The sequence below is a fragment of the Lepus europaeus genome, chromosome 6 (genome assembly GCF_033115175.1).
Source record: "Lepus europaeus isolate LE1 chromosome 6, mLepTim1.pri, whole genome shotgun sequence".
NCBI classification, from domain to species: Eukaryota; Metazoa; Chordata; class Mammalia; order Lagomorpha; family Leporidae; genus Lepus; species Lepus europaeus.
In genome coordinates, this window is record NC_084832.1 from 119,196,676 (window position 1) to 119,224,339 (window position 27,664).

Genomic DNA, 27,664 nt, shown 5'->3' on the forward strand with positions numbered 1-27,664 from the left:
ATGACTGCAATGGCCAGCACTTGGCCAGGCCAGGAGCGGGGAGCTTCATCTGGGTCTTCCACATGGGTGACAGGGACCCAAACACTTGAGTTAGCTTCTGCTGCTATTCCCAGATGCATTAGTAGGGAGCTGGATTAGAAGTGGAGCAGCCGGGGCTGGCCTGTTTCATAGCAGGTAAAGCCACCGCCTGTAGTGCTGGCATCCCATATGGGTACTAGTTCAAGTCCCAGCTGCTCCACTTCCAATCCAGCTCTCTGCTATGGCCTGGGAAAGCAGTGGAAGATGGCCCAAGTGCTTGGGCCCCTGCACCCTCATGAGAGGGAAGAAGTTCCTGGCTCCTGGCTTCGGATCATCTCAGCTCTGGTCATTGTGGCCACCTGGGGAGTGAACCAGTGGATGGAACAAAGACCTCTCTTTGCCTCTCCCTCTCTGTAACTCTGCCTTTCAAATAAATAAATAAATCATAAAAAAAAAGAAGTGGAGCAGCCAAGACACAAACTGGGGTGCATAGGGGATGCCCGTGTCATAGGTGGCGGCTTTGCCTGTTATGTCGTAATGCCGAGAAGTTACTTACTTCTCTCTGCCCTGTTGGATTTGAGCCCATTTTGCTTGAAGAGTATCTGTTCTTCAGATACTTCTACATCGTCAACTACTCAATCTGCTATATTTACTCTGCTACAGCTTGACGTTCTGAGTTACCCGTAAGGTGCACACTACACCAGGAGGTGCTGAGCAGGAAAGCCCAGTGCTCCTGGAGAAAGGAGGCACGCTTCTGCAGAGTCGCACTCACAGGGATTGCCACCAGGCACAGCTGCCACAACCAGGCCCAGTGAGTGGAGCAGCCGGGGGGGGGGGGGGGGAGCGCCTGTAGGGAGCAGGAGAGCGGCTTTCCACGGAGGAGGCAGTGTTTGAACTTAGGCCTGAAGGGCAGGTCGGAGTTTTCCAGGCCGCCAAGCCTCAGGAGCGCATCATCGCAGAGTGATGTAAGAGACTGAGGTGGATTTAGGGAGCTCCAAGAACCGGATTCAAGTCTTAGTGATGGGACACTGGGCTGAGGAGGATCAGTGAACTTTCTGTTTGAGTTGGGACTCGAACCGGTGCCCGCATGGGATGCCGGCACTGCAGGCGGTGGCTTTACCTGCTACACCACAGCGCTGGCCCCAGGAAGTAATGCTCTTGCCTCTGACAGCCCAGTGGAAGCATGTCTGCTGCACTTCCCACTCCTGGCCTGCCAGTGACAAGTTGTTTCTTCCATTCTCTGATGACTGGAGCTACTAAGATCGTTGTACATAGAGAATGCCCCATCAAAGCAAAGCTTCAGGGACCCCTGACTTAAGGGAGGGGGTTGTGGGAGGACCATGATTATTTCTCTTTCCATTGGGATTTTATAGAACCCTTAAAAATTCCCCAGAACTTGGGGCCAGCACCATGGCTCACTTGGTTAATCCTCCACCTGCAGCGCCAGCATCTCATATGGGTGGGCATCAGTTCTATTCCTGGTTGCTCCTCTTCCAGTCCAGGTCACTGCTGTTGCCCAGGAAGGCAGTGGAGGATGGCCCAAGTGCTTGGGCCCCTACACCCGCATGGGAGACCAGGAGGAAGCACCTTGCTCCTGGCTTTGGATCAGCGCAGCACTGGCCGTAGCGGCCATTTGGGGAGTGAACCAATGGAAGGAAGACCTCTCTCTCCCTCTCTCTCTCTCTCTCTCTCTCACTCACTCACTATCTGTAACTCTTCCTATCAAGTTAATTTAAAAAAAAAAAAAGAAAGAAAAATTCCCCAAACTTAACAACAACAGCACAAAATATTCCCCAGGCCTATAGTACCTAGTCCAGAGGTCCTTGTATCCTGGGCCTAGCCTGGCTACTTTTTTCAACTTCTCTGCTCTAGCCCTTATTATAATTTAACACAGTTTAATAGTAGACTTTAAAAAGATTTATTTTAAAGTCTCAGAGTGGGGTGGGGAGAGAGAGAGAGAGCTAAGAGGGAGAGATCCATCTATCTTGCATCTGCTGGTTTACTCCCCAGATGGCTGCAAAGACCAAGGCTGGGCCAGGCCAAAGCCAGGATCCAGGAACTTCGTCTCGGTCTCCCATGTGGATGGCAGGGGCATGATAACTTTGGCTGTCTTTTGCTGATGTGCCAGGTGCATTAGCTGGGAGCTAGATTGGAAGTGGAGCAGCGCATATTGGGTACTGGTGTTATAGGAATTGTCTTAACCCTCTGCATCACAACAGTGGCCACTGGAGTGACTTTTTTGTTACTCAGGGGCCTGTATCTAATGATCACAACTCTGAACTTTGTGTAATCTGCAAGAGGCTGCTGGAGCAAAAGCGCCCTTCAGGTTGCTCTTCACGTGGGTTTGCTTTCCACAGTGGTTATTATTACTTTTTCTGTCCTGTGATTTTACTACTGAAACTCAGCCAAGTTGTTTTCTAAGGACAAGCAGAAAGTTAATGGTAGCCTCCAGTGAGAGTTCTGTCCCTGGTATTTCTAGGCCAACTGGCAGCTGTGTTAGCTCGGGTGCTGTTACTGATGGCAGTAAAAGTTTACGGGCGCTGCCAGGAGGAAAGTGGAAGGCAAGAACAGAAGAGAGAAGCAGCTTTCAGAGTGTGGGAGGGCCAAGGGGTTAGGGCAGGAGAAAAAGGGCATCTGATTAAAAGAGGTCAGGTACCTCCCACACCTGTTCAGGTGCCATTTGGCGGGGCTGGGGCCATAGTTTAGGATCAAGTCTAACTGCCAATGAGCCTGTCTAAAAATATACCGGTGCGTTGCTAGGCCTTGGCAGTTTGTTTTAATCAAACATGTCTGCATTTAGTTTTTAAACTTTGTGTATGTCCCTTTGTCTCTCTATTTTTAGAATTGAGCAGAACAGGAAACAGAAACCAACATAAATATTAGTGAAAATTAGAGGCACATTTCTGAAATGTAGTAAAAGCTTTTAAGATCTAAATCTGTAGGTTATGTACAGCCTCAGTCAGGCAGCAGGTGGTAGAGTGTGAAAGGCTGAGTATGTGGGAACATGTGACGGAGTTTTACCAGTAGTAAAGCTTCATTCTTTAAAAAAAAGTTTATTTTAGGGGCCAGCGCTGTGGCACAGCGGGTTAACGCCCTGACCTGAAGTGCCAGCCTCCCATATGGGTGCTGGTTCTGGTCCTGGCTGCTCCTCTTCCGGTCCAGCTCTCTGTGATGGCCTGGGAAAGCAGTAGAGGATGGCCCAAGTGCTTGGACCCCTGCATCCGAGTGGGAGACCCAGAAGAAGCTCCTGGCTTCGGAGGATAGTTGCAGCCAATTGGGGAGTGAATCAGCAGATAGAAGGTCACTCTCTCTGTCTCTCTCTGACTTTCAAATAAATAAATAAATAAATCTTTTAAAAAAAGTTTATTTTATTTGCAAAGCAGAGTTAGAGAGAGAGAGATCTTCCATTCACTGGTTCACTTCCCAAATGACTGCAGTGGTTGGGGCTGGGCCAGATGGAACTCCATCTGGGTCTCCTGCATGGGTGGCAGGGGCCCACACACTTGGGGGCATAATAGCACAGAGCTGGATCTGAAGTGCAGCAGCTTGCACTTGAGCCAGTGCTCATCTGGGATGCTGGCATTGCCGGCAGTGGCTTAACTGAACGCCTCAGCGCTGACCTGCCCTCCCCGACCCACTTTATGTTCTTGAGTGCTGGTTCAAGTCCTGGCTACCTCACTTCCATTCCAGCTCCCTCTAATGTGCCTGTGAAAGCAGTAGAAGATGGCCAAGTGCTTGGGCCTCTGCCACCCATGTGGGAGACCAAGATGGAGTTCCAGGCTCCTTCTGCCTGGCCATCTCAGCCATTGGGACCATGTGGGGAGTGAAACCATGGACTGAAGACCTATCTCTCCTTCTCTCTCTCCCTCTCCCTCTCCTCCTCTTTCTCTGTAACTCTGCCTTTCAAATAAATATAAACAAATCTTTAAAGAAAAATAAAGAACGTAGCTAGGCCCTCAGAAGGGAAATTAGGGTAAGAAATAGATCTGGAGCCTGCACTTTCCTGTCAGGTAAGCCAAGGACGGACTCCCCCCTCCCCTCTCGGAAAACAACACGATCCAGCAACAAAACATCGCTTTCTTCAGGATGTTTTCTCATCGTCAGGCTGACAAAGCCAAAAATGAAAATGCCCGTGGTTTTAGCTCTTCTGCAGGGGTGGAAAGAGTCGGTCCTCAGCGTGTAAGGGGCACTGTGTTGAATGCAAGCGTTCGGTGATTTTCAGAGTTGAAGCTGCTCTGGAGGTAGTCCAGTCTCGTTCCCCGCTGTGCATTCCCCCTACATCCTCAGTGATTGCACGGCTGCTCCTTGCCTAAATATGTAAGTTCCGTGCTTCATAGCAGATCGCACCATCACTACTTTCATTCCCTTAAATGGTTGGCGTTCGGCAGCCGAGTGTCCTGTGTCCTCTTCTGTCTCCACACTCTCCGGAGGGGGGAATCCCCTGTTCACTGGTGTCCTCAGTGACCCCTGTGCGACCATGGCCGTTCCTGGTGCCCAGTTCGCTCTCCTGAACACGAGACTGTTCCGTGTTTTGTTGTTCCTTCTGTCTCCTGGTATCACACTGTGGTATGTTCCACGGATAACAGAGTTTAGCTCGCCCCAAGCTGACAGTATCTTCTCACTTTCCAGAACATTTCTCATGCGGCTTACCTCTGCCAGGGCTGGAGATTATACCCCTGTTGCCTTCGCTGCAAACCTGAATGTCTGACCCCTTTTCTGAAACCCAGGAGCAGGTGATGTGTAGAATTGAGCGTGTGCCAAAACTTCCTGAGCATTTACTGTATGCCAAGCATGGAACAGTGTGAATTGAAAAGTTCTTCCTTTTAAGGATAATTTCTTAATGCCACAAGAGGGGTTTTTGAAGATGGATATCTTTTTTTTTTTTTTTTAATTAATCAATTTATTTGAAAGGCAGAGAGAGGGAGAGAGAGAGGTGAGGTGAGTATTTTGTATGTGCAACAGACTGGGTTGGGCAGGCTCAAGCCAGGGGCCTGGAACTTCATCCTGGAATCCCACGTGCTGGCAGGCACCCTCGTTCTTGGCTACTTGCCTTCCCAGGCACTGTAGCAGGGAACTGGATAAGAAGTGGAGCAGCTGGGCCAGCGCCACGGCTCACTAGGTTAATTCTCCACCTGCGGCGCTGGCACCCTGGATTCTAGTCCCGGTCAGGGTGCCGGATTCTGTCCCGGTTGCCCCTCTTCCAGGCCAGCTCTCTGCTGTGGTCCGGGAAGGCAGTGGAGGATGGCCCAAGTGCTTGGGCCCTGCACCCCATGGGAGACCAGGAGAAGCACCTGGCTCCTGCCTTCGGATCAGCGCGGTGCACCGGCCGCAGCAGCCATTGGAGGGTGAACCAACGGCAAAGGAAGACCTTTCTCTCTGTCTCTCTCTCTTACTGTCCACTCTGCCTGTTTAAAAAATAAATAAATAAATAAAAGAAGTGGAGCAGCTAGGACTTGAGTTTCAATGTGGAATACTGTCATTGCAGACTGCAGCTTAACCTGCTGCTCTGTGAGGCTGCTCCCAAAGATGACTGTCTCCTATCTTCACTGTTTCAGTCTAAGCATCTTCATTTGACTTACTCAGATGTCGGGAGTTCCAGATGTTTTACCTTCCTGGCCACTCCTCTCTAAATCTGTCGTGTTTGTTTTCTCTTTTAAAATGTTTGGTTCAATTTTAGATAAACCAGAGTTGTTATAAAGAAAGGTGGGGCTTCACAGATGTATGGAATCTGTATAGGAATTGTCATATATAAGCCATAAGCCTCATTTTCTAAGTCCATATTTGTGAATATTTTGTGTATGTCCAGAAATCATCAGGATTATGAGAATTTACTTGTATTTAGCAAATGATCAAGTTGACATGAAAAGGGGAATGCCAGTTAGTGATATTTAGGTTAGTTCGATCTAACAGTAAGGAGGAAGGAAGCATATCACTGGGTCAGCTCACGCCCCCCGCACCCAATCCCCCACCCCCATACCCTCTTAGGAGAATCTACATGGGAAGCCATCATTCCAGTCAAACAGATAATCTTAATAGGGAGTGTCACTAAGCCAGGATAACCCCGGGAAGCGCCTGTCTTGCGGCTGCACATGGGATCAGCGTGCCTTCCCCTCTGTTGAGGCCACACAGGTGGTCTTGCTTGCTACACTCCTGCTTCCCTTACCCAGATTACTGTAGGCCTCTTCCATTAAGTGTCTTTTTGTTAGCCAAAAGAAAACACAGAGGCCAAGGTTTCTGTTTTCCTAATTCACATTCCAGTTCTGCGTCCCAGGCTGCATCCTTCTCACTTTTTTTTTTTTTTTTTTTTTTTTGACAGGCAGAGTGGACAGTGAGAGAGAGAGAGAGACAGAGAGAAAGGTCTTCCTTTTTGCTGTTGGTTCACCCTCCAATGGCCGCTATGGCCGGCACATCGCGCTGATCCGAAGGCAGGAGCCAGGTGCTTCTCCTGGTCTCCCATGCGGGTGCAGGGCCCAAGCACTTGGGCCATCCTCCACTGCACTCCCGGGCCATAGCAGAGAGCTGGCTTGGAAGAGGGGCAACCGGGATAGAATCCGACGCCCCAACCGGGACTAGAACCCAGTGTGCCGGCGCCGCAAGGCGGAGGATTAGCCTGTTAAGCCACGGTGCTGGCCCATCCTTCTCACTTTTGACTGGGCTTGGATACCTCCAGAACTTTGAGCCACACATTTTCTTGGAATTACCGCAGTTGGTGACTTCTGCCACTCTATTGGATTCATGTGGTGTTACTCTCAGAGTGTGGATTTGTTCTCACATTCTGCGGGCCTTTACTGGGCTCCTTTGTGGGACTGTAACGCACTGCCAGGTACTGAACACTTTACTCCGGGCGTGAGCTGGCCAATGCGGTGTGCAGCATGACATTCACTGTTCTTGTTCCTGAGCTTCTACATCTGTCAGCTCAGCCCGAGGTTATGGTTCCTTAAATTTCAGGGATAGCCATCTCACACATCTAATTTACATCAAATTTTTATTCAACAAAAGTCTTTGGTTCTTTTTCTTTTTTTAAAGATTTATTTATTTACTTGAAAAGCAGAGTTACAGAGAGGCAGAGAGAGATGGAGAAAGAGGGGACTTCAGTCCATTGGTTCACTCTATGAATGGCCGCAACGGCTGGAGCTGGGCTGATCCGAAGCCAGGAGCCAGGAGCTGCTTCCGGGTGGGTGCAGGGGCTCAAGGACTCAGGCCATCTTCTGCTGCTTTCCCAGGCCAGAGCTGAGAGCTGGATCAGAAGAGGAGCAGTTGGGCACGGAACCTGCCCCAAAATGAGATGCAGGCACCGCAGGCAGAGGCTTAACTGACTGCACCACAGCACTAGTCCCTTTTCCTACATTTTGATAAGGATGCTGTTAAAATTTTTTTGCAGCTCATTGGTAGCTGTATTGCCTAAACCCATGGAGTTTGCAGAACTTTCTTGTGAGTGTTCTGGGTTCTGTTGTGTAATCAGTTACAGATACAGTCTTTAGCCCATTTCTCCCCCAGAAGATCTGGAGACTGGAGCTTGCCGAGAGTCGCATGGATGTGACTTACAGCTTTGCTGACGGAAGCAGAAGGTACTCAGCAAGACTTCTTCCTCCTGAACCCATGCCAGCTCTTGCTGATCATCCCTCCTTGTATATTCAGAAATTATGAGTTATAATCTGTTCTGGAATTTTCCTCCGGCTGGAAGATAGACACAAAAGTTGATATGTTGGAAATGTCTGTCTGCTTCTGTAGTGTTTCTGTTCTGTCTTATTTGAGAGATAGTATAATTTGTCTCCTGTCTTTCAGCAAAGCTCTGTGGTCTCTCTGATTTGTCTTACCTAGAACAAAGAGTTCACGTTCACAGTTGGCTGAGGCCAAAGATCTGCAGTGCGTTGTAGGCAGCTGTCTAGTGGTGCCTCCCCCGTCCTGGGCTGCAGTTCAGTCATCCCAGTGCTCCACCTGTGCCCATCACTCATGGCACTCTCATAGGCTGAGAGTAGAGGCAGGGCTTAGAGGGGGCAGCAGGGGTGTGGGAATGGCACAGCGTGCTAGGCATTCTTATAAAATAGGCTCATACCTACCCCCCAGGGGTGTTGTGGGATAGAAGTATGTAAGAGGTCTTTGTGAATTGTAAGGTGGGGGTAAATAGTAAGTTTTTAAAAAACATTTATTTATTTATTACAGAAAGGGAGAGACAGATTTTCCATCTGCTGGTTCACTCCCCAGATGACTGCAACCACTAGGGGTGGGCCAGGCCGAAGCCAGGAGCCAGGAGCTTCATTGTGGTCTCCCACATGGGTGGCTGGGGCCCATGCACGTGGGCCATCTTCTGTTGATTTCCCAGGCACATTAGCAGGGAGATAGATTAGAAGTGGAGTAGCCAAAACATGAGCTGGTGCCTTTATGGGATTCCAGCATCACAGGTGGTAGCTTTACCTGCTACCCTAAACGATGGCTCCAAGTGTTAAGATTTTTAAAAAGCAAATTCGGAGGTCAGCATTGTGGTGCACAAGGTTAAGCCTGGATATCAAGGCACTGGTTCAAATGCCAGCTGTTCCATTTCAAATCCAGCTCCCTGCTAATGCACCTGGGAAAGCGGCAGATAATAAAAGTGCCCCAGCATCCACGTGGAAGACCTGGATGGAATTCCAGCCTCTCAGATTTGGCCTGGTCCAGTCCTAGCCATTGCAGACATTTCAAGAGTGATAGTAGATGGAAGATCTCTTTCTCTCCTTCTCTCTGTCACTCTGCCACTCTAATACATAAATAAGTCAATCAATCAATCTGGCCTGTGCCGTGGCTCAATAGGCTAATCCTTCACCTGCGGCACTGGCACACCGGGTTCTAGTCCCGGGCGGGGTGCTGGATTCTGTCCCGGTTGCCCCTCTTCCAGGCCAGCTCTCTGCTGTGGCCCGGGAGGGCAGTAGAGGATGGCCCAAGTGCTTGGGCCCTGCACCCCATGGGAGACCAGGAGAAGCACCTGGCTCCTGCCTTCGGATCAGCGGGGTGCGTTGGCCGCAGCGCGCAGGTTGCAGCAGCCATTGGAGGGTGAACCAACAGTAAAGGAAGACCTTTCTGTCTCTCTCTCTCACTGTCCACTCTGCCTGTCAAAAAAAAATAAATAACTAAATAAATTAATTAAAAAATAAATTTTAAAAATAAACCCAAAAAACAAATTAGAAGTATAAGTTTTTCTTTCTCCCGCATCATGTATTAACTGCATCATTTCCTTAACCAATATACCTGGCCTTCTAAACATTTTCTCTTGCAGACGTCAATTCAGAAGCCCGTTTTGTAGTGTTTAATGGCTTTCTGGAGTTCAGCTTGTTGTGGGCATCTTGGTTCTCTTGTCATCCTGGATTTCTTTATGAGTGTCCAGGTTATGTATTTTTCCTGCATTCTTGTGTATTGTAAAATCAGAGCTTATTGAGGAGCTCTTGCCCAGTCTTCTCAGTCATCCTCTTTTCTGTAAATGTCCTTCGCAGTTTGTAGCCAGAATTTTTTTTTTTTTAGACCAAATGACTCCTAGGTGGAATCTTTTCTAGAATGAACAGGAGCAATACTGTTTGGTTATTTTTTCCCCATAGTTTTCTGACATAGTCTCTCCCTTTAGTTTCCCTTATCCCTCTCCCTGGTGGTACAACTTCAGGAATTATTTACTCTGATGCCTGAAAGTTTAAATCTGGCGTTTTATCAGATCATTTATAGATAGAGAACATGTCCCTTGTTATTCTTTTAAATTCATTTTCAGTTTCTAATTTAGTTTCTACTGAATTTAAAATGAACATTGTCTTAAGGGCAATGGTCATGTTTTCTCTCCCTTTGTATTTTCTTCACAACACCTGTTGAAAGGTATTTCTTTTTTTAAAATTTTTATGTAATGAACATTTTTACATGGATACAACTTTAGGGATATAGTGGTTCTTTCCCCCCTATGCCCTCCCCCCAGCTCCCATCCCACCTCCCTCTACCTCTCGCATCTCCACCTCTTCATTATGGTTCAATTTTAGTATGATTTTATATACAGGGGACCAAGTCTATGCTAATCATAGACCTGAACAATTTGCACCACGCCTACACACAACATACAGAGTACAGTTTGGGGAGAGAATTTGCAGTCGATTCTTATATTACAATTCAATAGGAACAGAGGTCCTGCATGGGGAGCAAGTGCACAGTGACTACTGTTATTCTTTTAACAATTAACACTCTTTTTTTGGTGACATCAGTGATCATCCGAGGCTCTTGCCATGGACTGCCAAGGCTATGGAAGCCTTTTTTGACCATAGACTCCATCGGTATTTGGACATTGCCATAAGGAAAGTGGATGATCTCTTATCCCATCAGAGAGAAGAGAGCTGAAGCCAGAAACCCAGAACTCCATCTGAGTCTCCCATGTAGGTGGCAGGGTCCCAAGCAGTTGGACCAGGTCTCAAACCAGGACCTTCTTTGATGACCCTGTGAAAGGTATTTCACAACATCGTTTTGTGTAACAGAACCTAACGAGTGTAAATGAATTTTTTGGAAGATCTATTTATTTATTTTGAAAGTCAGAGGTACAGAGAGAGGGGGAGAGACAGAGATCTTTGATCTGCTGGTTCATTCCTCAGATGGCTACAGTGACCAGCTCTGGGCAAGGCCGAAGCCAGGAGCCAGGAGCTTCATCCAGGTCTCCTGTGTGGGTGGCAGGGATCCAAATACTTGGGCCATCTTCTGCTGTTTTTCCCAGGTCATCAGCAGGGAGCTGGGTTGAAAGAGGGCAGCCAAGAGCAGAACCGGTGCCCATATGGAATGCTGGTGCTTCAGGCCGGGTCTTTAAGCATCTATATTTTCTTTCCACCCCTTTTCCCATTAGAATGTAAGCTCTCTAAGGGTAGACTATTTTATGTCACCTGTGTCTTTATATTTAGTGTCAAGAACATTGCATGGCACAGAGTGAGTGCTCAGCAAACATTTGTTGAATTAATTAAAGTCTATTTAACTAGAATTCTATTCTTGAGAGCTTATTAAAACGTGTGACTCATCTTTCCTTTTATAGTCACAGCAGGGTTCACTTTGCTTTGCTGTGAACATTGTGTAATTTGTATTCCCTCACTGTATCCTGCATTCTCATTTGTAGCTATTGTAACATACATCAAAATTCCATGGCTAATTACTCTCAGGTTTCACAATACTTCATTTCATCAGCTAATGTCTTTGCAATGGTTACATTCATATCCAAAATATTACTTTCCCTAATGGTGAGGTGGAGGGGTCAGCAAGGTATTTATTAGATATGTTGATTTTAGCTATGGGAGAATCCTAGCAGATGTGGTGGAAGTTAAAGTTTCCATCACAACCGATTTCTGTGTCAGCTTGCACCTCTTAGAGTATCAGCAGTTCTTTATGCTTCCAGTTTGCTGTCACTGCCCACTCCAGTTCAGAGTCCCGTGCTGTCACATCTCAGTGATAGGGGTGGGCATTTGTTATAACAGTTAAGGTGCTGTTCAGAATATCCACTTCTCATATCACAGTACCTAAATTTGGGTCTCGGCTGCACTTCTGATTCTCGCTTCCTGCTAATGTGAACTCTGGGAGGCAGCAGGCCCAAATAATTGGGTCCCTGTCACCCATGAAGGTGACGCCAATTAAGTTCCCAGCTTCTAGCTTCAGTCTGACCGTGGCTGTTGCGGCTATTGGGTGGAGTGAACCAGTATATGGAAAATCTCTCTTTGGCTCTGTTGCCTTTTAAATACATTTAAAAATATATATATAGTTTTTCTTGAAATCTGAACCCTTCATGGTATTGTATTTGTAAAATGTCAGTTTTCTTCTTTTACTTAATACTCATTTTCTGGGCATGGGTTTGCAGGCTCCTAAGGGCACATTGCTGCTGTTACCCTTCCCACTTGTTTTTCTTTTTTTTTCTTTCTTTCTTTCTTTCTTTCTTTCTTTCTTTCTTTCTTTCTTTCTTTCTTTTTATTTATTTATTTATTTTTGACAGGCAGAGTGGACAGTGAGAGAGAGAGACAGAGAGAAAGGTCTTCCTTTTTGCTGTTGGTTCACCCTCCAATGGTTGCCACAGCCGGCGAGCTGCGGCCGGCACACCACACTGATCCGAAGGCAGGAGCCAGGTGCTTCTCCTGGTCTCCCATGGGGTGCAGGGCCCAAGCACTTGGGCCATCCTCCACTGCACTCCCTGGCCAAAGCAGAGAGCTGGCCTGGAAGAGGGGCAACCGGGATAGAATCCGACACCCCAACCGGGACTAGAACCCGGTGTGCCGGCGCTGCAAGGCGGAGGATTAGCCTATTGAGCCATGGCGCCGGCCCCCACTTGTTTTTTCTACAACAAATAATTTACTCAACCATTCCCAATATTGTCACTTTTTTTCTGAGCATGTCCAGTCTCTCAAAGTTACAGTGATATCTGAATTCTTATCTCTTCTACTTTCAGCTTAAAGTCCAGCTGATCAAGGGATAAAAGTTACATAGTGATTAGAAAAAACTCAAGATCACCTTTGTCTTTGTGTTGCTTGGAACCAGTTAAATTAATTCCTGTAAATGTGTTTTGCATCCATAGAAAAGGGGTGAGGAGTAGTGAAGCAGTGTATGCTTCCTAAGGCACTGATCCTCTTCAGAATGAAATACTGTGAAGATGATGGTGGTGAGCTTTTATGTAGGGTTTATTATTTGTCAGACATTCTTTCAGAAGCTTTCCATGTATTCACATGGGATAGACCTGGCAGAGAGCACATTCATTGGCATGTGCGTGGTACTTAGAAGTAGTCAGTATGTTCGTTTTTGTTGTCGTTGGCAGCAGTGCTCTGGTAACCATATTCTGTTCTTGGTTGTTAAAAGATAAACTTCCTTACCAGTGGAAAGCCTATTACAGATACTCGTATGCTAGGGTTTGAACCAGACATTCGTGGAGTATTTACAATGTTCTTAACACTGGCCACTTACCAGAAGAAATCATGTGAATCCCCACAATAGGTCCTTTTGCTCAAAAAACATATTTAGGATTGACACCCAGACAATAATAATGCCTTTATCAAGAACCTGGCCATTACACAATTTATCTGTTAAATACAAATTATCTTCAAATTTGTTTTTAATAGATTTATATATTTGAAAGGCAGAGAGACAAAAAGAGAGGAAGACAGAGAAAGAGAGATAGAAAGAGAGATCTTCCATCTTTTTGGTTGATTCCACAGATGCAATAGCCAGGTCTGAGCCAGGCTGAAGCCAGGAGCCAGCAGCAGCATGCTGGTCTCCCTCATGGGTGGCTGGGGTCCAAATGCTTGGGCCATCTGCTGCTGCCTTCCTGGGTATATTAACAGGAAACTGGTTTGGAAGCTGTACAGCTGGGACTCAAACCAGCACTCATAGGTGTTTAAATCCAACTTTTATAAATAGAAATATTATTGAAAATTAGTTTTTACAGTTTATATTTAGTAAATCTCATGTATTTTGACTGATGCAATACTAAACAGACAGAATACCTCTGTAGAAAGGGAGAAAGCATTATAGAAATTTTGGTATGTATGGAAAAGTCAAGGGTGCTAAAATATTACATTTTCCATGAAAGAGAATTCATTGAGTAATTTCCACAGTGACTCTTAATTGTAGAATAATGTAGGTAAGCACATGTAAAGTACATGAGAATAAACATAGTTGTTATGTATGATGTTGTGAATGATGTGTCTATGTTATGTGTGTTATGCATGATGTATGTATGTTTTAATAGGGCACTTGGTGTTTATCTTACCCTGTACTTGTATTAGGAAAAGTCAGTAGTAGATATATAAAAAGTAATAGTAATGGGTATGTAGAAAATCTTTCAGAGACTGTAGAAACTTCATAGAAATGGGGTACTAGTACTTTGCTTGTGCCAACTTTGCTCATCAGTTGGCAGTTACCATCCCTTACTTAACAGCAACACATAGAACATCTTTGAGTTAAACTGAGGCTTGGTGAGATTTGCTTTATGTGGTACCACTTTATGAAGAAGCCGGACTGTACTCGGGTCTTTGGTTTAATTATGTGATTCTCTTTGACATTCACTGCAGGCAAACTACTCCTTTAAAAGACCTAGTGCCTGTCTTAGGGCGATTGGAAGACGCTTGTGATCTCTCATTATTATTCCCCCGAAAGATGTTTAGAGATTCCCAGATTTCATTACCAAGAACGACATTCTCATCCCTGCTGTTTGGACCTGGAGCCCCCTGATGTCACCCAGGACTGTACTAAAGGGCTTCTATGACGCCGTGCATAATCCCCTCTTAGATCCTTCGGCCATACTTGTCCTGTCCAAGTCATTGTGTACATGTGAAGAAGAGGCTGGGGCTGACATTGGTCCTTTCTTGCTGACTGAGTCAGCAAGATTTGAGTGCTTTCTCCATGCCTGCATTGTGCTAAATACTGAGGGGTGGGGTGGGAGGGTAATAGGTGTCGTAGTAGATGACCACAGATGACTGACTGTAACTCTCCCTATGTGAGAGTGTGTCATTAGATGCGTCATTGTGACATTTGTGGTAACTGTGAGGCAGGTTCTAGAAAACGATTGGAGAGATCATGAAAAGCTTTGCAAAGGAGGAAAACTCAAGATGTCCTTTAGACAGACGTAAATGGGAAAGGAGGGACCAGGTTCAAGTTTATACCAAGGCTGGGTGGTGCTGTTGATATGGTGTGTCTGCTGGTTGGTGAGGCTGGGACTGATGAATAGTGGAAAATAAGGTTTATTAGTTAGGGGGGAGCCGAATTCTGGGTTTCATAAAAGTCAGGTGTAGGTGTTTAAGTTGGACTGGTAGAAAAAGGAAGGTTTTGAAATTTTTTGGGCCAAGGAATGACATCTTCAGTTCTGTGTTAGGAGCAGTGATTTAGAGATGGTGGTGAATGGCACCAGCAAACCTACCTGAAGGCTACTGTGCTAACATTGCTGACGGTGCAGCAAGGGCCTGGGGCTGACAGGTCATGAAAGTGAGGACGAGTGAGTGAACAGGAGGTGAGAGATTTTGTCAAGAGTTTATTCATGAACTTGAGTTAGGAAAGAGAGTGCTGAATTAAGGCTGCTCTTCAGGCTTTCTGACTGGAAGCACAGGATTGCCATGGAGAGAAATTGCCGGTGTTATTGAAATATTAGATGAATAGCTGGAAATATGACGTTAGCTCTTGCTTGAATAGATATGGCTAGAAAATTTAGGTGTGTTACTCAACATTCTTTTTTTTCCCTTAAGGATATTGCTAGTTTGTTAAAAATTTAAATTTTTACTTATTTGAAAGGCAGAGATAAAGAGGAAGAAACAGGATATTTTCCATTTTCTGACTTACTCCCCAAATGCCTGTGACAGTTGAGCCTACTGAGTCAGGTCGTATCTAAAACCAGGAACTCAATCCTGGTCTCCCATGTGGATGACAGGGACCCAAACACTTTAGAGCCATCTTCTGCTGCCTACTAGAATACTTACCAACAAGAAGTTAGAATTTGAAGTGGAACCAGGACTTGAAGCCAGGGACTCCAATATAGGATGCAGGCATCCCCAGGAGCATTTTGACTGCTGTGCAGGATGCTCGCCTCTGCTTAGCCTGTTTAGCGTCAGAGCCGTGGGAAGAGATGAGCTCTCTGTGGCTTCAGACAGAGGTTCAAGCGCTGGCACTCCTGCAGTGCTTCTGGTAGTGAATTGGGAGAGCTCTTAGTGTTCGTGTTGGCTGAAATTCGAAGTAATTTCCCCCTGGTGATAAAAGACACTGTAAATATTGTTTTAGGAAATTAGAAAATGCGGAAAGAGATTAAAATGGATGATCATTCATAATACCTGGGACCTTTCTGTCTTGTCTGTTTCTTTTACAGGTAGAGAGGTAAGAAATCTAAGTGTATATATATATATATATATATATATACACATATATATATGAAAACATATATATATATACATATGTGTGTGTGTGTGTGTAGGGTGATGCATTGTGTACATTTTGATAGCTTGCTCTTTTCATTTAACATTGCATTGTGGTAATTTTTCCCTTTCATTAATTGCTGCTTACAAATGCTGTTCATAAGGGGCTGCATTTCTTTTCATTATTTGGGTTTAATCAGTATTTAGTCACAGCTGTATTGTGAGTATTTAGATTGCTTCCAAGTTTTTTTGCTCTTATTACAGTAGATTTTCATGAAATACATCTTCTTTAACTGTTACTTAGGCGTGAGCTTTATGAAAGCAGAGACCTCTGTATCTGTAGCACCTGGAAGACTATCGCGACACGGTAGTTGCTTAATTTTTAAAGTTTGAATGAAAGTAGACCGTTAAATGTTCAGTTCCTCTGACTACTCTGGTTCTCTGTATCGCCAAACCTCTGAATATGATTTGGTTGTCTGTATAAATCTGGTTGTAATGAAAGTATTGCCATTATGGCCATGACATATTTGTCATTCTGTGTTAATCTGTTTTCTAATTTCTGTTGAGACTTGGTTAATTTTGTTTGCTTCTAAACAGTGGTGCTAACCTTACCAAGCACTGGGCCTGAGTTGTGGAAAGCAGCCAAGGCAGTGCAGGCCGCTCTCAGGAGCCCTCTGCTGCGTTTTCTGTGTGAACCCCTGCCCTGACAGACAGATGTTGGGGCCGGCGCTGTGGTGTAGTGGGCTAAGCCTCCGCCTGGGGTGCCTGCATCCCATATGGGTGCCAGTTTGTGTCCTGGCTGCTCATCTTCGGATCCAGCTCTCTGCCTACGTCTGGGAAAGCAGTGGAAGGGATCCCAAGTGCTTGGGCCCTTGTACCCACATGGGAGACCCAGAGGAAGCTCCTGGCTCTACCTCTGGCTGTCGCAGCCATTTAGGAAGTGAACCAGAGAATGGAAGACCTCTCCCTCTGTCTGTAATTCTGCCTCAAATAAATAAATCTTTTTTAAAAAGATGTTTTTTTTTTCTAAAGAATATTTTAGCATATTTCAAGATGCAAAAGAATGGTGTCTAACAACGTTTTTCTTAAAAATTGTATTTTGAGGCCGGTGCTGTGGCACAGTAGGTTAAGCTTCTGCTTGTGGCACCTGGCCCAACTCTGGTTGCAACCAACTGGGAGTGATACCTCCCTCTCTCTCTCCCTCCCTCTCTCCCTCTCTGTGTCTCCTTCTTTCTTTGTAACTCTGCCTTTGAAATAAATAAGTAAATAAATCTTTTTTTTTTTTTTTTTAAGAAGCAGAAAGATTCCAGAGTCAGTGGTCCAGAAAATTCTGTTCCTTCCTTAGGAGATTGGTTTGTTTAATCCACTACCTTCTAAATTCATTTTACCTCAGATATGTTTTTAAAAAGAAGTCATGTGCACACTTGGACAAATGATGCTTTATATTATTTTTCTGCTTATAAATTAGTTTGACTCAATTTTATTTTCAGAAATTTGTTTCTTTTAGAAGTTTTAAGTTTCTTTTTTATATCCTTTTCCTAAAATAGTTACTTTTTAATGTGAAATGTATATATTATTTCAATGTTGATTTCTTATGTAGACTTGCCCACCATTCCTCTTAGGGGAGCGAAGGTTAGATTGTTTTATTCCTAAATGTGTCATATGTAAGAAGGTAAAATGTACCTGTACAATATGAAGGCACATAGTGAACACCAACAGAGTTTCTGCTGTGGGGATTAGGGAGTAGAGCTTGACCAGTGTCCCAGGAACTACCAGGTCCTTTCTCCAGTGTATTTCCTACCTACCCCCCCCCCCAAAGGTGGTTGCTGTCTCTAATTTATTAAGAAGTTTTTTGTTTTTTTTTTTTGCTTTTATTTGTAGTTTTTCTGCTTAGGCATAGTCTTATGGAGTCAATATTGTTCTTTAGGTCTCCATGTTTTGTACACTTGGCATAAATGGAGGCATAAGGTCTGTCTCTTCTATGACTTGGTACTTTTTTCAACATGATGTTTCTGGTACTTACTCAAGTAGTTGCACTTTGCTCATTTTCACCATGTGTAGTCACCAGCTGTGTGCGTGCACCACAGTAGTTTTTAAGATTCCACTTCTGTTAGTGGTTACTTGAGCTGTTTGCTTGTTTTTGTTTTGTTTGTTCCAAAGAACAGTGTTCCAATGAATGTTGTTACTATCCTTGTCTCACCTGTGCAAGAGTACTGTTGACAGTGTGTGCCTAGGAGGGAAGGGGCTTGCTCTTAGACTCTGCCTGTTCAGCTCTGCTGAGCACCATCCGAGTGTTCTCCAGAGCACTTGGACTGAGGTCCTGCAGCCGGCAGTGCAGAAGCGCTCCCTGTGTGCTTCCTCCACACAGCTGCACGTGGACAGCCTGTAGACTACTGCCAGTTTTGAGTACAAAAAGGTACCTCGTTGGGGTTTGAAGCCCATTTCCCTGCAGAGACTTGTCGTTGAGCAGCTTTCATTCTGTTTCTGAGCCATTTCTGTGTTCTGTGAAATTCCTATTTGCTTTTTTTTGCCCATTTAAAATATTGTTATTTGTGTTTTTCTTATTGATTCATAGGAATTCTTTGTGTGTCTAAGATGCATGTTTGTTGTCTAAAACAAGGAGCTATATAAGAATAGCTATTGGGGCTGGCTCTGTGGCATAGTTGGTAAAGCCGCCACCTGCATTGCTGGAATCCCATGTGTGTACCGGTTCGAGTCCTGTCTGCTCCACTTCCGATCTAGCTCTCCTATGGCCTGGGAAAGCAGGCCCCTGGACCCGCATGGGAGACCCGGAAGAAGGTCCTGGCTCCTGGCTTCAGATTGGTACAGCTCTGGCCGTTGCAGCCAATTGGGGAGTGAAACAGAGGATAGAAGACCTCTCTCTTTCTGTCTCTCCTCTCTCTGTGTAACTCTTTCAAATAAATAAATAGATCTTTAAAAAAATAGCTATTATAATATTTCCATATTTAACTTTTCTTGGATTGTTTATAGCTTCTAATTTGTGGCTTATCTTCTACTTTATACTAATTTCAAAAATTTAGTGTTTTACTATGTATAAATTGTATTTTATGCATAATCTTGCATATGTATTTATCTCCATGATGTATATAACCCATAACTTTTAATCTTCAGTATCATTATTTGCTACTGATACAGTTTCTGTTTATTCTTTATCTCTCTTTTTTTTAAGGTTTGTTTATTTTGAAAGAGTTACAGAGAAAGAGATTATCCATCTGCTGGTTCACTCCCCAGATTGCTGCAATGACCTGTGGTGGATCAGGCTGAAACCAAAAGCATGGAGCTTCATTTTGGTCTCCCACGCAGGTGGCAGGGGCCCAGACACTTGGGTGCTTTCTCAGGCAATTAGCAGGGAACTGGATCAGAAGTGGAGCAGTGGGGACATGTATTGGCGCCCATATGAGATGCTGGCATTGTAGGCAGTGGCTTTATCTGAAACTGCCTGTGGGCCCACCCCTTTTTTTGACCCTAGGAAAAAATTAACCCATTCAATCTCAGGCTTAGGCTGTTACATAATTTTTTTTCCATGTAATAGCCAAGTTGTAGATGCGTCAGTCTCTCCCAATGTGTTGTGATTATTTTGAAGACAGTTTTTTTAGCTTTATTATTTCAAAAGTTTAATAATACTCATAACTCTGAAACTTTTGCCTATAAGAGATCCAAATGAACCTTAAACTGTTATTTTGGTGGTTCTTTACAGATTTGGTTCCTTGGAATATGTTTTGCTGATCAGACTGTCACTGGATTATTCCCTTCAGAAGTCTTATCCCCCCCCCCCCCATTATTTTATGTGTGTGTGGGTCTTGTATCTCCTGATGCTCTTCCCAAATGCCTGCAGCACTTGGGGCTGTCAGGTTGAAGTCAGGAGCCCAGAACTCAATCTGGCTCAAGTACTTGAGCCTTCACCTGCCACCTCCAAAGGTATGCATTAGCAGGGAGCTGTATGGAAAACACAAGAGCCAGGACTTGAACTAGGTGCTTCAGGATGTGATGGGGCATCATAACTGGCATCTTACCACTGCACCAAATGCTCATCCCCATATTTTCTTTGGATAGATGCTGGAATGCTGGCCACATGCTGGAATGATGGCCAAAGGACAGTGTTAACGGTGTGATTTTATGGATAGCAGTGGTGATGGCAGTGCTAGTGGTCATCATTTTTTCAGATTGTGTATCATGTAGTGTCCCAAGTGCATGCCATGTTCTTAACTCATACGAGTCATTTTGTGGATGAGAAAACCAAGGCTTAGAGCCATCCATAGGAACTTTTAAAAAAAATATTTATTTATTCATTTGTTTGAATGGCAGAACGTCAGAGGGAGACAAAGAATGAGATCTTTCATCCACTGGGTCACTCCCAGAGTTTTCGTAATGACTGAGGCTGAGCCAGGCTGAAACCAGGAGCCAGGACTACCATGTTGGTCTCCCACTTGTTCTGCTGCTGCTCTCCTGGGCGCATTGGCAAGAAGCCCGATCAGAAGTGGAACCGCCAGGAGTGGGGCTCTGAAGCAGGATGCCAGTGTCGCAAGCAGCATCTTAAACTGCTGTGCCCCCTTTAGGGACTCTTACACAACTACTTGGGAATAGCTAAGTATGTTTAAAAGTGTTTACCTATAACTGTAGGTTAAAAATATTTTCCTCCTCTGAATGTTTATTTTGAGTTTAAAACATTCACATTTAAAACAGTCATATTCGTGAAACGGTTTGCTTTAGGTTGCTGTTTCAGCTTTGGCTATTGGCTATTTTCCAATTTAAATTGAGTCAGCTATGGTTTGATTACTCAGCTAGCTGTAGATTAAGACCTAGTGAACTAAGGTCAGTGCACTTACTGCAAAAAGTCTAGGATTAAAAGAGTAAGCAAAAAGAATAAAACATAGCTTCTCACCCTTTCAGTTTTGAGTTGAAGTAGCACGGAGTGGTAATGACCATGTATAGGAAAGGTAGTTAGTGCTGAGGTGAGCCACAGTGTGGTTTATGCTGGTGACTCAGCTAGGGTGTGTATACTAATGGAAAACTTTCAGAACTTGGCCATGACATTTATTCCTCTATTGCTTCCCCCTCAAGGAAGGACTGGGAAGGCAGCTCTTTTCCCTCCTTTGTGTGGTCATAATAAAGCATTGCAAATTAATTAGGTGCAGTCAAAGCATTACACAGATTGGAATTCCATATTTGTCTTGAAAGGAAGTCCCAGACTTCTGTGTGGGGTGACTGGATCTGTGCTTTGTGAGACTGGGTGCAACTTCCGTGTATTCAGGGAAGAGATTGTCTTGTCAACAGCCAGATGCCTTAAGGGATGCAAGTCACTTAGAAGAAAGTAGCCTCCCTAATGTAGTTTGTAATATTTCTTTCCTGACATCCCCTCCCCCCAACAATGCAGCTGAGAAATGTTGCACCTGTTCATGACTTGGCAGTAGACTCTGTGAGGATTAATTGTAGATGTTGTTTTCTCTGGATTGGGGACAGAAAATTGCTCTTTAACCTTTTCCAAGTCTGATAAATACTGGAAACTTTAATAGGTAAATGTGGCTATACAGTAAATTCATAAAGAAATATTAGAAAAACAAAAATGAACCTGCAGATTAGAAAGCTGAAAAGCATTATTTTCTAAGCTAGCTGCTTTAATGATTTGAGCTAAAGGTTGCTTTGATGTGTCAGTAAGAAACTTCATTGGCTTTTTTCTTCTTAGATCCTTATGACCTTTATGTTATGTTGACAAAACCATTTGTGTTTAATCTTTTTTCCTCTCTATTTGATGTGTTTATCTTGTTCTACAGAAGGGTGGAGCTTTTCTGTATTGCTGCTGGGAAGTGGTTGTGGTTTGTTTCATGTCCTATCTCCAGTGTTAGACGAACGGGGAGGGGTCCTAATCGGGGGGTCTCATGGTAGCTCCATTTCTCAATGTTTGATGTTAAATAAACCTGGTCAACTTTCTGGTCTACAGACCTTTTATTGTTGAAATAGGGATAAGGAGCGGGCTTTGGCCTAGTGGTTTAGATGCCCCCATATCCCATATGGGTGTGCCTGGGTTTAAGTCCTGGCTCCACTCATGATTACAGCTTCCTTCTGGTTTGTACACTGGGAGGCAGCAGGTGGTGGCTCAAGTAGTTGGATCCCTGCTACCCATATGGGGACCTGTATTGAGTTCCTGGCTCCCAGCTTTAGCCTTGCCCAGCCCTGTCTAATGTGGACATTTGGGGAGTGAACCAGCAGATGGAAGGTCTCTATCTCTGCCTCTCTGTCTCTTTCTCTCTCCCTCTCCCTCCCTGCCTCTCAAAAGGGACATGACCTGCCACCTACCTCGTGTGGTTTGAGAGAGGCAGTCCTGTGGAGGGGTGAAGACTCCAGACTTTTAAGTCTGACAGGCTGATTTGGGGTTTGTAACATCAGATGGTCACATGTCTTTCCCGAATGCCTGTGCTTGGTGCTGCAAACTGGCAGTGACAAGACTGAATGTTTATCCTGGCAGTTCAGATGCCTGTGTGCATGTCAGACACTCCGGATTTGATTCACGGTTTTGGCTCCTGACTCCAGTCTCCTGCTAATATAGATTCTGAGAGGCAGCAGGTGATGATGGCTCCAGGAATTGGGTCCTGCCACTCTTGTGGGAAAACTGGATTGTGTGGTGGCTTTGACCTGGCCCAGCTTGGCCATTGAGAGCTTTTGAGGAATGAGGTAGAAGAGGGGAGCTCTGTCTTGTCTGAATTCCAAATTTAAAAAAAAAAAAAGAGATTAAATAAATGCCGATGGCTTAATGTACCACTTCTGAAGGTTAATGTGCAGATCAAAATGCCTGGCACATGATTAATGTCCAGGTAGTTAGGAATTATGTGCTTTTTAAAAAGTTTTTATTTATTTATTTGTAAGTTAGAAATAAAAGGAGAGAGGGAGGGGGAGAGAGAGAAGGAGAGAGATCTTCCATCCTTTGGTTCACTCCTCAAATGGCCCCAATGACCAGGGCTGGGCCAGGCTGAAGCCAAGAGCTTGTTTTGGGTCTCTCATGTGAGTGCAGAGGCCCAAGTCTTTGGCCATTTTGTACTACTTTCCTAGGTGCATTAGCAGGGAGCTGGGTTTGGAAGTGGAGCAGCCAGGACACTAACCAGTACCCCAATGGGATGCCGGCACTGCAGGCGGAGGCTTAACCTTCCATGCCACAACAGCAACCCCTATACTGTTGTTATTGTTGGGAGTGGTAATAAAGTCAGAGCTCTGGAGTAAAATGGTGAGAGTTCAATGTTTTAGTGATGAATATCACAGCCTCACTGCTGAGAAAATCTGAATATAAAAAAAGAGGTAGCCCACGCGCTGTGGCTGCTGTGCCAGAGCCCCCGGAGCCTAGGCAGGGGAAGCCATATAAACTCCTAGGAATTTAGATATGGAAAACATTCCCTGTGCACGGGACTCAGTATTATCTGGTTCACTGGGATCCTCGGACATTTTTTAGTAACTGGTAGAATCAGGAGATCATACGATGTTGGAGTAGGAAGATTTATCTTGGTGACTTTAGGATGCTGGTTCCGTTGCAGGTACAAGTATGCAAAGCAACAAATCCAGGAAAGAACTGCCAGAGAAGTAATTAAAAATAAGATTTGTATGAAAGTACCCACCTTGGTCCTGAAGGAAAACAAACCAACAGCAGTAGCAGCAATTAAGAAGTCTTAAGCGTAGAAAACCAAAATACAGCTGCCTGAAGAGTTGGGATCAACCACAAGAAACATTTTATGCATGATAACAAAGCTTTAAGCAAGTAAACTATGTTTTGGTTGTCATTTAAAAAAAAAAAGAGGTAATAATTAAAAGTTTTCTAATTTCAGAATAGTGTCAACAGCAGGGCATTGTGTAGATAAGCTGCCTTTATGTGTTCAACTTTTTATTCATATAATGTTTATTTGAGGAAAAGAATTGATGCTGTTTTTGTAAAAATTGAAACAGGCATCTGTGTGGTTTGTGGCACCTGAGACCAACTGAGCACTTCTCTTCGGAATGCCTTTTTTTGAGGTTCAGATTAAAATACATAAGGGAGAAAAGAGTCATCTTCATCGTCGTCGTCTTCGTCTTTTTTTTTTTTTTTTTTTAAATTTATTTGAAAGGTAGAGTTACAGACAGAAGGAGAGACAGAGAGAAAGGTTTTCCATCCCCTGGTTCACTCCCCAAGTGGCCACAACGCCTGGAGCTGGGTCAGTCCGAAGTCAGGAGCCCATTCTAGGTCTCCCACACAGGTGTAGGGGCCCAAGCACTTGGGCCATCTTCCAGCGCCTTCCCAGGCCATTAGCAGAGAGCTGGGTTGGAAGATGGTCTGCCAGGACACGCACTGGCACCCACATGGGATACCAGCACTGCAGGTGGAGGCTTAACATACTATACCACAGCGCCAGCACCGAGTCTTCTGTTTTCTACAAGTCTGCAAGTGAGTCTTGGTCTACATCTTAAGTAGCAAGGACTTAACTATCCACCCCATTGTTTTAAGAAATAGCTATGAGGGGCTAACATTGTGATGTAGTGAGTGAAGCTGCCGCCTACAGTGCCAGCATCCCATATGGGCACCGGTTCGAGTCCAGGCTGCTCCACTTCCAATCCAGCTCTCTGCTATGACCTGGGAAAGCAGTGGAAGATGGCTCGAGTCCTTGGGCTCCTGCACCCCCATAGGAGACCCTGCGGTCTCCCACTGCTGGAAGAAGCTCCTGGCTCCTGGCTTCGGATTAGCGCAGCTCCAGCTGTTGCAGCCAAATGGGGAGTGAACCAGCTGATGGAAGACACCCCCCCCCTCTTTCTCTCTCTCTCTCTCTTTGAGTAACTCTGACTTTCAAGTAAATAAATTAATCTTTAAAAAAAAATAGCTGGGACGGGGTCTGCATTGTGGCACGATAGGTTAAACTGCCGCCTGCAACACCGCCATCCCATATGGACACTCCATTTCTTATCCAGCTCCCTGCTAATGGCCTGGGAAAGCAGTGGAAGATGGCTCAAGTGCTTGGGCCCTGCACTGACAAGGGAGATATGGATGAAGCTCCTGGCCCTTGCTTCGGCCTGGCACGGCCCCAGTTGTTGTCGCCATTTGTGGAGTGAACCAGAGGATGGAAGATCTGTCTCTCTCTAACTCTGCCTTTCAAATAAATAAAATAAATCTTAAAAAAAAAAAATAGCTGTGAGAATCATTACTGATAGTGTCTAAACATCAGGGGAAGCATTGTAGAAGGGTATAAAACTTTGCCTCTTTCCTTGCCGGTGCTTTTTTATCAAGCTGATACGGCCGGAGTAGGGAGTTACCACCTGTACCTTAGGACAGAGACCAGAGAGGCCAGGTCCTGTCTTTCTATTACTGCACTGCATAATCCACACGTATTAAGCACTTACTGTGTGTTAAGTGTTGTGCCTGATGCTCATAACTCACAGATGATGGATAGATCCCATCATTTCATGCTTCAGTTTCTGTACTGTGTTGAAATTTGTGGTAAAAACCCTAGAGAACCTAAGTTCTGCATCTATCAAATCTTTGCTGCTTTTATCCTTTGGGGAAGGAATGTGTTACCCTTATTGTACATTAACAATTACTCATATAACTCCATTTTCTTTTCCCTACTCCCAAACTCCAGAAAACACTTTAACAGTGCCTCGGTAATCCCCTCTAGTACTGTCAGGTTCAAGCCTCACCATTTCCAGATCTCCTAACTTCTAGGTAAACCTGCCTGGCCTTCTTCCCCTTCCTTCGTCCTTCAGACATGGCCCACAACCCCAAAGATCAGTCTTCCTGCTCCAGCTAGTCACCTCAAATGTAAATTGTGCCAGTCATTTCTGGCTTCACATCTTTAAAATAGCTTCACCCTCATCTTTCAAGATACCATCCAGTTTCCTTGGCATCATATGCAAAATCCTTTGGGTCTGTCCACTACTTTTTATTTTCTTTAAGACTTATTTATGTATTTGAAAGTAAGAGTTACACAGAGAGAGAATGAGAGGCAGAGAGAGAGAGGGCTTCCAGCCGTTACTTCACTCCCCAGATGGCTGCAACAGCTGGTGCTGAGGAGCTCTGAAACCAGGAGCCAGGAGCCAGGAGCTTCTGCTGGGGTCTCCCACACGGGTTTAGGGGCCTAAGAACTTGGGCTATCTTCTGCTTTCCCAGGCCATAGCAGAGAGCTGGATTGGAAGTGGAGCAGCTGGGACTTAAACTGGCGTCCATATGGTATGCCGGCACCGCAGGTGGCAGCTTTACCTGCTATGCTATAGCGCCAGGCCCCACTACTTTTTTTTTTTTTTTTAGCAGGGGCCCAAGGACTTGGGCCATCTTCTGCTTTCCCAGGCCACAGCAGAGATCTGGATCGGAAGTGGAGCAGCCCGGTCTCAAACCAGCGCCCATATAGGATGTCGGCACTTCAGGCTGCATGTTAACCCACTGCTCCACACTGCTGTCCCCTATATTTTTTTTTAAAAAAAGATTTATTTATTTGAAAGAGTTACAGAGAGAGGTAGAGACAGAGAGAAAGAAGTCTTCCATCCGCTGGTTCACTCCCCAAATGGCTCCAACAGCCAGAGCTGAGCCAATCTAAAGCAAGGAGCCAGGAGCTTCTTCTGGGGTGCAGAGGATCAACTTTAGCCATCCTCCACTGTTTTTCCAGGTGTGTTAGCAGGGAGCCGTATCAGAAGTGGAGCAACCGGGACTTGAACCAGCGCTTTTGTATTTTGTTTGTATTATGCCCACACTTCACACTGCCTCTGGCACATAGTACACTTTCCCTGAATGTTTGTAAATAGATAAATAAAAGATTAAAGATACTCCCCTGTGGTCACAGTGCATCATCAGTAACATTTGAAGTTCTTAACTATTATACAATATCTGTAAACCTGTTTATAAATCCAGTAATCCTGTTACAGTAAAAGGAAACTTGGATATCTCATCCAATCATTTTTGTCATTGATAAATTCAAGACCATAGAGACTGAGTAACAGACAAGACTCACGCTAACTCTCATTACAGCTTCATGACTGATGTCCCCTTACCAAGGTCAGCCTAAGAAATTGAAATGAGAGCAGGCTTTTAATGTGATGATAGGGTTAAGTCATTTATTTTAGGTTGGGATTTCAAAAGAATTATTATGGAAAAAATGTAAATATATACAGAAGTAAGAATAAGAGTATAAGGTGTACCCAACACCAACAGTTGTCAACCAGTGACCAATGTTTGCTCTGTGCTGGTACCTATTCCCCTCCAGGTTATTTGTTGTTACATTATTTCATCTGGAAATGTTGCAATATGTTTAGGATTTGTTTTCATCTAAGTAGGGCTCTCTGGTGCTCTGGGAAGTCCTCATTATTCAGCAAAATCATGAAGTCCTGTGGAAGAATTACTGCACAAGTCTGGGGCCTCTTCTGCTGTTCTGGGATCCCCTGTCCCTCTGTCCTCGACCTCTACCCAGCTGTTCCCAGGGTGGCCACTTCCCCTGAGCTCCTTCACAGAGCTTCCTTTATGTGTGTGCCTGGAGAGAGTTGTGCTCAGTTATTAAAGTCTGTCAGCTGGAGGATATTTATCAGGAGAAGGGGCACTTGTTAGCAAGAAGTCAGACACTCTACTTAGGTGTTCAGGTTAAGGGACTTAAAAAAATGTTACCTGTAAGTATTAATGTTCCTTGGAACCTTTGTCATTTTTATTTTCTCAAAATGGCATTATAAACTTAAAGTTGAAATTTTTACTATGTCTTATGAACATATGCATAGTTACAGAGAAAAATGAGCAGCCTTCATTGAGTTTCTGAAAAATGTACATTATCCTTTAATTTGATTTT

At 44.7% G+C, this 27,664-nt stretch overlaps 1 protein-coding gene and 1 pseudogene across 5 annotated transcripts in view; both read left to right on the plus strand.

Moving 5' to 3' along the window:
- The window catches only part of STK38L (serine/threonine kinase 38 like), a 124,909-nt gene that overhangs the window by 42,891 nt on the left and 54,354 nt on the right, over positions 1-27,664 (plus strand). Inside the window, exon 1 of one of the 5 annotated variants that reach the window (XM_062194981.1) lies at positions 10,263-10,464. The exons of the other annotated variants lie outside the window; for them this stretch is intronic. The gene's annotated coding sequence lies outside the window, so the exon portion shown is untranslated. Of the gene's footprint in view, positions 1-10,262; positions 10,465-27,664 lie in introns of those variants that run through there. 5 annotated transcript variants of the gene reach the window in all.
- Positions 23,132-23,637, plus strand: LOC133762214 (cytochrome c oxidase assembly protein COX20, mitochondrial-like; annotated as a pseudogene).